The sequence below is a fragment of the Hypanus sabinus genome, chromosome 14, assembly GCF_030144855.1.
Source record: "Hypanus sabinus isolate sHypSab1 chromosome 14, sHypSab1.hap1, whole genome shotgun sequence".
In the NCBI taxonomy this organism is placed as follows: domain Eukaryota; kingdom Metazoa; phylum Chordata; class Chondrichthyes; order Myliobatiformes; family Dasyatidae; genus Hypanus; species Hypanus sabinus.
Window position 1 is genome coordinate 101,805,587 of NC_082719.1, and position 15,180 is coordinate 101,820,766.

A 15,180-nucleotide genomic window follows, 5' to 3' on the forward strand; every position below is an offset into this window, starting at 1 on the left:
CAGATGGTGATGTGGCCGGTTAGAATGGACCCCATGGTACATCTGTAGAAATTTGTGCGAATCTTTGGTGACATACCAAAGCTCCTCAAACTCCTAGTGAAATATAGTCACTGCCGTGTAATACTTCAATAATAAATTTATTATCAAGGTATGTATATGCTGCCATATCCTACATTGGGATTCCTTGCCCCGTGGGCACTCTGTTCTGGTCACCTTTCTGCAGGAAAGATATTCGTAAGATCGACAGAGTGTGGAAAGCAAATACAAGGATGTATTTGCAACGAAGGAATTTGAGGACCAGTGTTACAGGGAGAGGTTGAATAGGTTAGAACTTTATTCCCCGGGATGTAAAAGACTGAGGGGAGATTTGATTGAGGGGTACAGATAGGGTAAATACAAGCAGGCTTTTTCAGCTGAAGTTGGGTGAGACTTCAACCAGAGGTTTCGAGTTAAGGGTGAAAGGTGAATTGTTTAAAGGGAAATGAAGAGGAAACTTCTTCACTCAGAGGGTGGAGAGAATATGGAATAAGGGGCTGTTCGCAAGTGGGGGGTATAGAGCTGATTTTAGCATTTAAGGAATAGTTGCATAGCTACATGGATGGGGGAAGGATATGGAGGGCTTTGGTCCAGGTGCATCAATGGGACCAGGCAAATTAATGGTTAGGTACAGACTGAATGGGTCGAAAGGCTTGTTTCTGAGCGACAGTGTTCTCTTGTTACATGTACTTCAAAACATTAAAATATACATGGAACAACACACACAAAATGCTGGTAGAACACAGCAGGCCAGGCAGCATCTATAGGGAGAAGCGCTGTCGACGTTTCAGGCCGAGACCCTTCGTCAGGACAAAATATACATGGGCTGCCATGAGCTGTCATGGTAACACAGCACTTAGTACAACTTTATTACAACTTAAGGCACTGGAATTCAGGGTTCAATTCCAGCATCTTCCAATAACAACGTATATACATTCTTCCCATGACTGCGTGGACTGTGGGAGGAAAACAGGAGCACCCGGAGGAAACACTTGCTATCATGGGAAATATAGTAACTCCCTACAGAAAGCAATGGGAATTAAACACAGATTGCTAGCACTGTAAAGCTTATACCCGCTCCTACACTACCATGCCACTGTTTGAGAGGGAAAAATAAAGAAATGCAATAGAATTATGAAAAACTACACACAAAGACTGGTAAACAATCAATGTGCAAATGAAGACAGATTGTGCAAATAAAAAAATACTGAGGACATGAGTTGTGAAGAATTCTTGAACCCGAGTCCACAGGTTGTGGGATTAGTTCAGTGTTAGGTGAGTGAAGTTTCCATGCTAGTTCAGAAGCCTGATGGTTGAGGGGTAATAACTGTTCCTGAACCTGGTGGTGTGGGTCCTGAGGCTCCTGTACCTCCTTTCCAATGGTAGCAGTGAGAAGAGAGCATGGCCTGGACGGTGGAGGTAGAGCTGAGAAACAGAATTAGATTTTAGATCTGTTTTTGATCACCATGGAGGTGATGTGATAAATAACATGTTATTAGGTTGTTAACTTCATAGTGTGATGATTTTATGAAAGAAAATTCAATAAAATGTAGATGGAGCATTCAGTGGAACCACAGCCTACTGCATTTGAATTTCTCACAGGTACCATTAATCTGCTTTCTTTCTCCCATGATCAAAGTTCAATGTAAAATTATTACCAAAGTACATACAGTAGATTCTGCTTAATTGGACCATCAGTTCATTGGGGCAGCCACTTATTTGGGACAATTTTTAAAGAACAAAAACTAATTGAGAAAATATCTGGGATTCCCTTCATTTACTTGGGGACACTATGACACTTAATTGGAATAGGAGACTGTTGCCGAACAGTTTCTAACCTGCGTCAGTCAAGTGCACTTGTGTAGCCACTGGACACTACATTGTGCTTAGAGCAAACGGTTTTTAAATCCCATTAGCTGGATGTGTTTCTGTTCAAGACTGGAGATGACAGAAACACCCAGGAGTGGGGAAAAAAATATTTCACTACTTGAACAAGTTAGGAACTAGGGAGAATTTGAAGGCATTGACAATCATCTTGAATGTGAAGATTTGGAGGATACAATTGTCAAAAGCAGTCTGTTGTCCGCACTGATTTTGATAAGTTACTGTCAATCAAAAGAACATGGCAGTGTACACAGGATGAATTCCTCTGCCAATAACTATTATGAATTAATACAGTTTTATAGCAGTCCTGAAGAAGAGTCTCAGCTTGAAATGTCAACTATCTATTCACTTGCACAGACGCTGCCTGACCTGCTGAGTTCCTCCAGCATTTTGTGGGTGTTGCTCTGGATTTCCAGCATCTGCAGACTTTCTCGTGTTGGTGTTATTCTAATTTGTTCTAAATTTCATTTAAATACATGACTATTAACACAGCTAAACAGTAATTTGTCTTTTTTATACTTGTAAAAACTATTCAACTAATGCCAGGGCACCATGGTCTTATAACAGCACAATGCAGTACCAGCTCAAGGCATTGATGTTCAGAGTTCAATTCCCACGTCCTCTGTAAGGAGTTTGTACATCCTCTCTGCGGAATGTGTGCGTTTTCTCCAGGTGGTCTGGTCTCCCACAAACCAAAGGTGGACCTGTTGATAGGTTAATTGGTCATTATAAATTGTCCCATGAATAAGCCAGGCTTAAATCGGTAGGTTGCTGGGCACGTGGCTCGTAGAGTCGAAAAGGCATGTTCCTGTATGTCTAAATAAGTAAAATAAATTAAATTTCCACATAACTTTGGCTAAGTGGGGCATCCGCTTAATTGGGCCAAAATATATTGGTCCTGATGTGTCACAATTAACCAGAATCAACTGCCTTTTTAAATGCTTTGTAGGTGACCTTGAACAGGACACATTGTTGGAAATGTTGTTTCATTACCCATTTTCACTCACCAAAGAAAGTCAACACAATTAAGGGAATATTACATTGAAGGTCAAACTAAATGTTTAATTAAATAGATTTTTATTCAGTCTTCCACAGACAGGTCTAACCTTTTCTCTTCAGGCATTGTTTTACAAAGGGAGTGTGGAGGGGGAGAAGGATGGGGAGCAAATAAAAATGACTTTGCCTATAAGTCCTGCCTTGAATGGGAAAACAAATCCAGGGCGAGGTGTAAAACAGACGCTACTTCAAACGACAAAAGGAGGCGACCAGGGTTGTCATTATTAGGCCTTGCTCTCTGGTGACCATTTTAAAGTGTACACACACTCCTCCCAACGTGAAGGGGACTATTGTATTCAGGGATAAAGCACAAAAGAACTGACTTCTGGACAGGCAGGGCAAAGAGAATGGACGTTGCACATGCTGTCGTCCCCGGAGACCAGCAGCAAGAGTGTAAATGGTTGCCGGATGGTGGTGTGGGAGGGGGGTACCTTTGAAGATTATAGTACAGAAAAGAAATGTCCAGAAGGAAGGGCGGGGGGGGGAAGCAAAAGGACTGGGTAACAGATGTCTATTCCCATGCTGAGGGCACAACCCATTCCCTCCTCCCTCAGCTCTGTGCTTTAGCGACAGGCAAACTGCTAACTCTGTCACTGGAAAGCAGTTTTCTCCCTGGGAATCCAAATCCCCAGTAATTCATTTTGCCCACAGCTGGGGACTGAAGTCCCTTGTGCCTGCAGGGTACAAATTCACAAAAGAAGGCAACAGAAGTCTTAGGTAATCAGTGTGCGCTGAATCAGTAAACGTACAATGTGAGCACATATAATGGACTCAAATCAGGCTGTATATTTCCAGAACTCATGCTCTTTTCTCAGTCATTAGCACAAGCCTAATTACTCTGATTAAATTAATCCAAATATCTGCTGTTCAAAGTGCAATAAATGTGCCCAAAATAGTTAATTTTGCTTTAAAAATATACCTTAGCATTCGCACTACAAATTAATAACGGTCTAATTAAACATTCATTTTGAGAAGACTAGAATATAAAAACAAGGGTGTAATGCTGAGGCGTTATAAAGCATTGGTCAGACTGTACTTGGAGTACTGTGACCAGTTTTGGGCCCCTTGTCTTAGAAAAGATGTGCTGGCTTTGAAGTGTGTCCAGAGGAGACGCATGACAGTGATCCCAGGAATGAAAGGGTTAATGTATGAGAAGCATTTGTTTGCCTGACCCTGTACTCACTACAGTTTAGAATAACGAGGGGAAAACCAAACAAATATTGAAAGGCCTGGATAGAGTGGATGAGGAGAAGATTTTTCCTATAGTCGGTGTGTCTAGGACCAGAGGGCACAGACTGAGAATAGGACATCCGTTTAGAACAGAACTGAGGAGGAATTTTCTTCAGCCAGTGAGTGTTGAATCTTGGAATTCATTGTCAGGGAAGACTGTGGAGGCCAAATGATTGGGTATATTTAAGGCAAATATTGATACATTAAGGGGAATTAAGGGATATGGGGAAAAGACAGGGAGGTGGAGATGAGTCCGTGGCCAGATCAGCCATGATCTTATTGAATGGCAGAGCAGGCTCAAGGGCCAGACGGCCTACTGCTCCTATTTCTTATGATGGGTTCTTGATTAGAAAAGTTGTTAAAGGTTATGGGGTAAAGGCAGGAGAATGGGGTTGAGAGAGAAAATAAATCAGACCAAATGGCAGAGAAGATTTGGGCTAAATGGGCTAATTCTGCTCCCGTGCCTTATGGTTTTATGGTCTAGTCTGAGAAACAATACCCCCCGGAATTACAGACTTAACCCCAGGTACAGCTTGGGTCATGAGCTCATGGTGAAATATGCAATTGCAGAGGAGGATCCAGTTTTGAAGATCCCTTGGCCATTTTCTGTAATGATGTTTTAAGAAATTTACTGATAGCTTTCTGTAATGATCTTCCTTTCCCCTCATGGGGAAAATGGCAGCGGGACAATGCTGTGGTTAATGTAATACCAGTGACAGAAGCTCAGGATTCAATTCCTGCCACTGTCTGTAAGGAGTTTGCATGTCCCCCCCAAGACTGAGAGTGTTTCCTCCGGGTGCTCTGGTTTCCTCCCACATTACAAAGATGTACCGGTTCGAGTTACTGGAGAACCTCAGCAGGTCATGCAGCATCCATGGAAATAAATCAAAGGAAACAAATAGTTGACATTTTGAGCTTCTTCAGGATTGGAAAGAAAGGGTGAAATCATCAGAATAGGAAGGTGACTGGGGTGTGGGGAGCGAAAGGAGGACAAGCTAGGTTTCAGGTAAAGTCAGATGGGTAAGAGAGGAGGGCTGAATTAATGACTTGTGGGCATGGTATACTGGTGCCAGAAGCATGGCAATACATACAGGCTGCCACCAGCTCAATCCTTGGACCATGCCAGTCAATGACATCAATGACACATTTCACTGTGTGTTTCGATGTAGGAGGCAGAGTGGAGATACGTCTCTACCAAGGAAGCTGAGGGTGTGCCTTCCCTTCACTAGCCTGCTGGTCACCATTGGGCAAGGTGTAGCACATGCTTAGCCCTCCGATCAGGGTCACGTGAAGCCATGGGAGCAGGCGGTGAAGGGTCGTACGAGCAGCTGGTACATATCACCAGTCCTGGTTATGCGACCACTGACACTAGGCAGATAATCTCTGAAGTGTATTGATAATGGCTGGGGTCACTCATCTTGTAAAGATACTGCCCAGAAAGCGTCAATGGCAAAAAACTTCATAGAAAAATTTGCTAAAGACGGTCATAGTCAAAGCCCATGATTGCCCACATCATACGATATGGCACATAATGATGATGAAGATGATGTTGGCACCAGAAGAAAGGTGACACGTATGGGCTGCCCCGGGCACAATCCCCAGACTGTGTTGGTCATTGACGCCAATGTCACATTTCACTGTATGTTTAGAAATTTCAGACTCCTAATGAAATTTAGCCCTGGGCATGCCTTTGTTGTAATTGAAACAAACTTTAAAAGTGACCCCAATCTTTTAACATCTGCTCATAGAAACAGCTTCCCTCTTCTTAGTGCTTCGTGGCATTGACCTCAGATGAGAACTGAAGAGCATCTTTAGCACAGTGGAGGAGGAAACAGGGAATGAACATACACACAATCAAAGATAAATTCTGACCTTGCACCATCACCAATGATAAAGAGGAGGAATGCTATACATTATTTCTGTCAGTTGGAGAGACGTTAAACGGGTGACTGATTCATAATCACCTGTTGCACAAAGCCACTAATAAAAAACAAATCAATGCTTTACTGTCCTTGTTTTACCAATGCCCTTGAATGGAAAATCCTGCAAAAAGTCATGGATACAGCCCAGTCTATTGCGGGTAAAGCCCTCCCATCTTTGAGCACATCTACACAAACATGTTGTGTATTTAATCTTTCAATGATATTTATAGAAAATTTGATTGATTAAGCATTTTTGTTTCTTAAAATAATTAATTACAGGTTATATGTAAGAATGTTAATTGCATACAGCATCGTGCTACTATGTGATATGTGTGCACCTCAGGAGCAGTTATTACCCCTCAACCTTCAGGGTCTTAATCCGGGGGGATAACTTCACTCAATTTCACTTGTCCCATCACTGAACAGTTCCCACAAGCTATGGCTCACTTTTAAGGACTCTTCATCCCATGTTCTCAATATTTATTGTTTATTATTATTATTTCATTCTTTTTATATTTTCAGTTAGTTGTCTTTTGCACACTGGTTGAAAGCCCAAGTTGGTGCAGTCTTTCATTGTTTCTATTATGGTTATTATTCCATTATGGATTCATTGAGTATATCCACAAGAAAATGAATCTCAGGTTGTATATGGTGACATAATTACTTTGATAATATATTTACTTAGGACTTTGAGCTTTAGGTGTGAAGCGTATTAAATTTATCTACTTTGCCAAGGTGAAAAAAAACTTTGAAATTCATTCATGCCCATGGGTTAACATTTAGATCCCCACCATCAACGCCAGGTTCCTAACATAATAAATTTACGTTCATGGTCTTTTGCTGCTGTAGCCCATCCACTTCAAGGTTTGACATGTTGGGCATTCCTCTGCACAACACTGTTGTTACACAGTTAGTTGAGTTACTGTCGCCTTCCTGTCTGCCTGAACCAGTCTGGCCATTCTCCTCTGACCTTTCCCATTAACAAGGCGTCCTCACCCACAGAACTACCATTCACCAGAAGTTGTTTTGTTTTTGTACAACATCACCTGACTGTGCGGGTGATGCCTCCTTCCCAAATGTACTGAACAACTTCTATGCTTGTTTTGAGGTGGTTAATGACAAGGCAGTGAGGAAGTCTACCCCTCCTCCAAATGACTAGTTGCTGTATCTCACCATGGCCTATGTGAGAAGAACCCTGTGCAGGGTCAACTCACAGAAGGCTGCTGGACCAGACAATATTCCTGGTAGAGTGCTCAGAGGATGTGCAGACCAGCTAGCAGGTTTTCTCACCGACATCTTCAACATCTCCCTGAGCAGCGCCACCATTCCAACGTGCTTCAAGACCGCCACTATCATCCCCAAGCCGAAGAAGTCTTCAGTGTCCTGCCTAAATGACTACCGTCCTGTTGCACTCACATCCATCATCATGAAGTGTTTCGAGAGGCTCATCATGAGGCACATCAAGACCCTGCTGACCCCCTCACTGGACCCCCTGCAGATCGCGTCCCGTCCCAGCCACTCAACAGATGACGCCATTGTCATCACCCTCCACCTGGCCCTAACCCACATGGACAAAAAAGACACGTATGTATGAATGCTGTTCAGTTCAGCATTCAACACAATCATCCCAGAAACTGATTGGAAAGCTGAGCCTACTGGGCCTGAACACCTCCCTCTGCAACTGGATCCTAGACTTCCTGACTGGGAGGTCTCAGTCAGTCCGGATCGGGGGCAGCATCTCCAAACCCATCACACTGAGCATGGGGCCCCCCAGGGTTGCGTGCTCAATCCACTGCTGTTCACTCTGCTGACCCATGACTGTGCTGCAACACACAGCTTGAACCACATCATCAAGTTCGCCAATGACACGACCATGGTGGGTCTCATCAGCAAGAACAATGAGTCAGCTTACAGAGAGGAGGTGCAGTGGCTAACAGACTGGTGCAGAGCCAACAACCTATCTCTGAATGTGATAAAAAGAGATGGTTGTTGACTTGAAGAGGACACAGAGCAATCACTCTCCACTGAACATCGACGGCTCCTCGGTAGAGTTCGTTAAGAGCACCAAATTTCTTGGGTTCACTTGGCGGAGAATCTCACCTGGTCCCTCAACACCAGCTCCATAGCAAAGAAAGCCCAGCAGCGTCTCTACTTTCTGCGAAGGCTGAAGAAAGTCCATCTCCCACCCACCAACCTCATCACATTCTACAGAGGTTGTATTGAGAGCATCCTGAGCAGCTGCATCACTGCCTGGTTCGGAAATTGTACCATCTCGGATCGCAAGACCCTGCAACGGATAGTGAGATCAGCTGAGAAGGTCATTGGGGTCTCTCTTCCTGCCATTAAAGACATTTGCACCACACGCTGCATTGGCAAAGCAAACAGCATTGTGAAGGGCCCCACGCACCCCTCATACAATCTCTTCTCCCTCCTGCCATCTGGGAAAAGGCACCGAAGCATTCAGGCTCTCACGACCAGACTATATAACAGTTTCTTCCCCCAAGCCATTAGACTCCTCAAGACCCAGAGTCTGGACTGACACCAACTTACTGCCCTCTACTGTGCCTATTGCCTTGTTTGTTATTTATTGTAATGCCTGCACTGTTTTGTGCACTTTATGCAGTCCTGGGCAAGTCTGTAGTCCAGTGTAGTTTTTTTTCTGTGTTGTTTTTATGTAGTTCAGTCTAGTTTTTGTACTGTTTCATGTAACACCATGGTCCTGAAAAACATTGTCTCATTTTTACTGCGTACTGTACCAGCAGTTATGGTCGAAATGACAATAAAAAGTGACTTGACTTGACTCTTGAGACTTGTTTTGAAAATCTCAGAAGATCAGCAGTTTCTGAGATACCTAAACCACCTCAACAATCATTCCACAATCAAGCTCACTTAGATCACATTTCATCCCTATTCAGATGTTTGGTCTGAATAGAGAACAACTGAACCTCTTGACCATGTCTGCATGCTTTTATGCATCGAGTTGCTGCCACATGATTGGGCGATTAGATATTTGCATTAACCAGCGGGTGTACTGAATAAAATGGCCATTGAGTATCTTTGCTGTGTCTCAGTAAGTATTATAATGGAAAGTTGGAATGACTATTATGTAAAGCTGGATCAACTAAGGTCATAGCGAGACTTATATTATTGAGTGTGCCTAATGCAATGAAAATCGGTGGCCCTACACATACTGAATTATCTCATTCATTCAGTGTTCATCATCTGGCAGATGTACTCAATCCCATATCCTGTTACACCACAGGATGCTGAAATCACTCTCAAAGAGCCCCAGGCAACACACACAAAATGCTGCAGGAACTCGACAGACCGGGTAGCATCCATGGAAATGAATAAACAGTCGACATTTCAGGCAAGACCCTTCATCAGGACTGGAAAGGAAGGAAAGCAGCCAGAGTATGAAGGTGGAGGGAGGGGAGGAAGAAGTACTAGGTGGTAGGTGAAACCAGGAGAGGGGGAGGGGTGAGGATCAGAATCAGGTTTATTATTAACTGCATGTTTTGTGAAATTTGTTAACTTAGCAGCAGCAGTACAATGCATGGAAATATATATAAAAATCGATTGCAGTAAGTACACACAGCGCCTATAAAAACTATTCATCCCGCTTGAAAGTTTTCATATTTTATTGTTTTGTAACATTGAATCATAGTGGATTTAATATAGCTTTTCTTGACACTGATCAACAGAAAAAGACTCTTTCATGTCAAAGTGAAAACAAATTTTTATAAATTGGCCTAAATTTAATCACAATTATTAAACACAAAATAATTGCATAATTACTCACCCCCCTCAAATCAGTAATTAGTAGATGCACCCTTGGCAACAGTTACAACCTTGAGTCTCTGAGGATAGGTCTCTATAAGCTTTGTGCATCTGGACACAGCATTTTTTTCCCCATTCTTCTTTATAAAACTACTCAAGCTCTGGCAAATTGCACGAGGATTGTGAGTGAACAGCCCTGTTCAAATCCAGCCACAAATTCTCAATTAGATTGAGGTCTGGACTCTGACTTGGCCACTGCAGGACATTAAATTTGTTGTAGCTTTGGCTTCATGGTTGGGTCATTGCCTTGCTGGATAAACAAAACTTCTCAGAAGTCACAGTTCTCTTGCACACTACATCAGGTTTTCCTCTAGGATTTCCCTGTATTTTGCTGTGTTCATTTTACCCTCTGTCTTCACAAGGGCCTGCTGCAGTGAAGGATACCCACAGCGTGATGCAGCCACCACCATGTTTCATGATAGGAATGGTGTGCTTTTGATGATGTGCAGTGTTTGGCTTAAGTCAAACATGGTGTTAAGTCTGACGGTCAAAAAGCTCAATTTTGGTTTCATCATTCCATAGAACCTTCTTTCAGCTTTCAGAGTCTCCCATATGCCTTCTGGCAAACTCCAGCTGAGAATTCATGTAAGTTTTTTTCATAATGCTGTGACTGTTGAAGCACCAAGGCAACCGTTGCATGCACAGTCTCTCCCGTCTCAGCCACTGAAAACTGAAACCCCTCCAAAGCTGTCATAGGTCTCTTGGTGGCCTCCCTCACTAGTCCCCTTCTTGCATGGTCACTCACTTCTTGAACACAGCCTACCATACTCTTTCTATTTCTTTATGATTGACTTAACTGTATTCCAAGGGACATTCAGTGCCTTGGAAATTGTCTTGAATCCATCTTCTGACGTGCTTTTCAGTAAACTTTTCGCAGAGTTCAGTTGACTTCATGGTGTAGTTTTTGCAGGATACTGACTCACCAGCGGCTGGACTCTCCAGAAACACACAAAGTTCAGCACACAGCCAAGCAGCAATGACATTTCTTCCCTATATCATATTTGAGTTTCCAAAATGACATCATATCAGCTGATTTTAAAGAATGTAAAAGCCAAGCATTCAGCCGACGCACCACAGTCAACAGCGCACTGATGACATCTCCTCACATAGTGATGAAACATCGTGCAAGTAAATTGCCAAGATCAACCCAACCATCAACCACCCGAGCTGCTGATCTTCCGAATTATTACTCTAACTGCTGCACAGCCATGCCACACGCAAAATATCACCCATTAAAAATCAGCATATCAGAGCCTAAGTTATGATACCATGGATTACTTTTTATTCCTCAATATCTCCAAAGAAAGGCATCAGCTTTGGGAACTTTTAATATCCTATCCATTCACCTCCCATGCCAAAGAACTGACTGAGAATGAAATTTGCTGCACTTTTTAAAAATACTGTATCTTTTGCATTAATGTTGAGTGATTAGAGCAAAGTCCACAGGTCTGAGGAAATGCAAGAGCGGCCATATTTCCTGGAGGAGGAGGACATTTCAGATGTCCAGGCATGGAAGGTCCCACCTTGAGTGTAGTTGAAGAAAATGGTGAAATGGTGATGGCATCCTCACATGAGACAAGTCAGGAAGAGGTGTAGTCTAAGCCTTTGCATCCCCAAAGAAAATCAGCCCTGCAACTATATTCATTTCACAAGGGAGCCAATACTTTCCAGTTCTGACAACAACTCTGTGTGGATGTCCACCTGTGCTCTCTCCAGTAACATCACATCCAGTCCACTGTAGTAACCAAGCCTTTCTGGTGGAAACACCTCACCAGGTCTCCTTAAACTGCAACTGAGCCATTCAAAAGCAGTTCAATCTCAGAAGCAAGCGAACATGAAGAACCTAACATTCTCATTAAAAGTCATTTGGGACCATCCTTCAAATAAAATAATCTAATTAGATAAATTAAGAGCACCATGGAAACAATTTACCATCAGGGAATACCACTTCACATTTGCATTAAGGAATAGTCGTTTGGAACCAGATGACCTCGGGGAATGGTGGTCCGAGAACTCCCAGGATTTAAAGCCGATTTTCTCAAAGTCAGAGTAAGTTCATTAAAGTACCTATATGTTACCATGTACTACCCTGAGATTTGTTTACAAAAATTGCAGGCACTTAAAGAAAAATAAAGAAATAGAATAGAATTTATGAAAAACTATACATAAAGACTGACAAACAACCAATGAGCAAATGAATGAATAAATACAAGGGGATATTTCCCAGAGTGGAAATAGCTAATACAAGGGGATATAATCTCAAGGTGATTGGAGGAATGTACAGGGGAGGGGAGTGGTTACAGTACTGTGCAAAATTCTTAGGTACATTTATATAGCTAAATATAAGACTTTTGAACAGTTGAGGTTAGAGTAGGATAAGGGTCAACACAGCATCCTGTGTAGGGCTTCTATTATTGAATGTGCATCCAATAAACTCAGGAATAACACAGCTGCAGAGGGTTGTAATAGGTGTTACATTGACTAGACAATTGACTAGATGGTGTTAGATTGACAGAATGTTGTTAGACTGACTAGACAACTACAGAGGGTTGTAATAGGTGTTAGATTGGCTAGACAGTTGCAGAGGGTTGTGATTGGTGTTAGATTGACTAGACAATGTTAGACTGACTAGAAGATTGACTAGACAGTGCTGGATTGGCTAGACAGTTGTCGAGGGTTGTAATAGGTGTTAGGTTGACTAGATGGAGTAGATACAACTATATTACCGGTCAAACTTAGTTAAATAATACCACTTTCAATATAATTCTGTTCCTCCTTTCATTGCTCTCATTACAATTGGTGATGCACAATACAATTACTTTCTGAAGTAATGGGCAGAAAAAAAACATTTAATCTTAATGCCTCATCATATTAAACAACACACACAAAATGCTGGAAGAACTCAGCAGGTAAGGAAGCATGCTTAGGGTATTGGACTACAAATCTGTTTTTTTTTACTTGCTATTTTGAATGTGCTGTGTACATTTTACATCTTGGTCCCAGAGGAATGCTGTTTCATTCTGTTGTATCTATGTATGGTTGAATGACAATTAAACTTGATTTGATTTATGGAGGGGAATAAATATTTGATGTTTTGGGCCATGGTTCTGAAACATCAACTGTCTATTCCTCACCATAAATGCTGCCTGACTTGTTAAGGTATTCCAACACATTGTGTTGCTTAATATTTCCCATAGCTCCAATATCTCTTCATATTATTATTAGTATTAATATATATTTTTTTAAATTTAGAGATATAGCATCATAACAGGCCCTTCCAACCCATCTTATCCATACAACCCAATTATACCCATGTGACCAATTAACCTACTGATCCATATGCCTTTGGAAGGTGTGAGGAAATTGGAACACCCGGAGGAAACCCACGTGATTCACAAGGAAATACAAACTCCCCACAGACAGTAACAGGGGGTCTGTCATAGCATTATACTAACCATGACGCTATTGTGTCGCTATTGAACCAGATAAAGCGGATGAAGAGTTACACACACAAGATGCTGGAGGAACTCAGCAGGCCAGGCTTGATCTATCGAACAAAGTACAGAAACCTTTCAGGCCAAGGCCCTTTAGCAGGTCAGCAAATATTCATTTAATAAATTACAGAGTTTATCATTCATATTAGTTGCCTTTTTTTAGATTTGTCTGAAGAGCTTTAATATTATTGGAATTGGCTCTGTATATTGTAACAGAACCCATGAATACAGGCCCTGGTGGAGGACTTTGTCAAATGGTGCAAGCTGAATCATCTGCAGCTCAACATTATGTGGTGAACAGCTACAGGTATCTGGAGACGTACCTAGATGACAGACTTCGGTGGAGCACCAACACAGAGGCTGTGTACAAGAAAGGCCAGAGTCACCTCTATTTCCTGAGGAGACTGAGGTCCTTCGGAGTGTGCAGGTCTTTCCTTTACATGTTCTACCAGTCTGTTGTTGCCAGTACAATCTTCTATGTGGTGGTATGCTAGGGCAATGGCATCAACATAGGTGATGCCAACAGTCTCAATAAACTGATTAGAAAGGCTGTCTCTGTTATAGGAGTCTATAACACTCTGGACACACTGGAGTCTATGGTAGAAGAAAGGACCCTATGGAAAACCCTGACAATCCTGGACAATGTTTCTCACCCTCTGAATGCCACTTTTAGTAATAGACTAAGACAACTGCACTCCTCCAAAGTGTGCTGTATAAGGTTATTCTTACCTTCAGCCATTAGATTCTATAACTGAGGAAGTGATGGTCCCCTCCTGTTAGATTGTTTGAGGGAACTTATGTTTTATTCTTTCTTGCTTCTATTCTAATACTTGTGTGCTGTTGGCCAACCAACCGCGAATTGAAAATATTCGAAAAAAAATTCCAGAACGTCCCAAAAAGCAAAACTTGAATTTGCCACGTGCTGAGCACTACGCTGAATCCACGCGAATGAAGTGATGTGAAGGCATACCCTCCTGCAGCCTCCCGCCATCTCACAGATCCTGAGACTCTCTCCAGCACTCGCTGTTTGAGCATTGTTTGCTTCGTGTCTTGTTGGTTTGCTACTTGTGGTGAGAGCAAGAGGAAGGAGTTTAAGGCTAGTAAGGGATGGCTGACTAGCTATGTAAAGCGCTACAGCCTCAAGAACTTAAAGATCACGGGAGAATCGGCATCGGCTGATGCCGAGGCAGCATCAGCGTTCCCAGAAGAGCTACGATGGCTGCGTCTGTACTGAACATGTACAGACTTTTGTTTCTTGTCATTATTCCCTAAACAATGCAGTATAACAACTAATATAATAGCATGTTATAAGTAATCTCGAGATGATTTAAAGTATACGAGAGGTTGTGCATAGGTTATATGCAAATTCTACGCTATTTTATATAAGGGACTTGAGCATCCACGGATTTTGGTATCCGTGGGGGGTCCTGGAACCAATCCCCCATGGTTACCAAGGGACAACTGGTATATCTGTGTACTTGTAGTGCTACTGTGACTCTGTAATTTTGTTTGGGATCAATAAAGTATCTATCAATCAATCACCTGTGAACTCAGTCTGTGAGTACCAGAGGCCTGTTTAACAGAGGGGCCATCATAGGTGAGGACACTCCTTTTATTGGTCAGAACTGCATGAGTATTTGCTATCCAGAATCATGACTAGAGGCCCGGAGGTTGCCTGTCTGTTGGTGTAACTGGGCGAGAGTGTGGGGAAAGGGCTT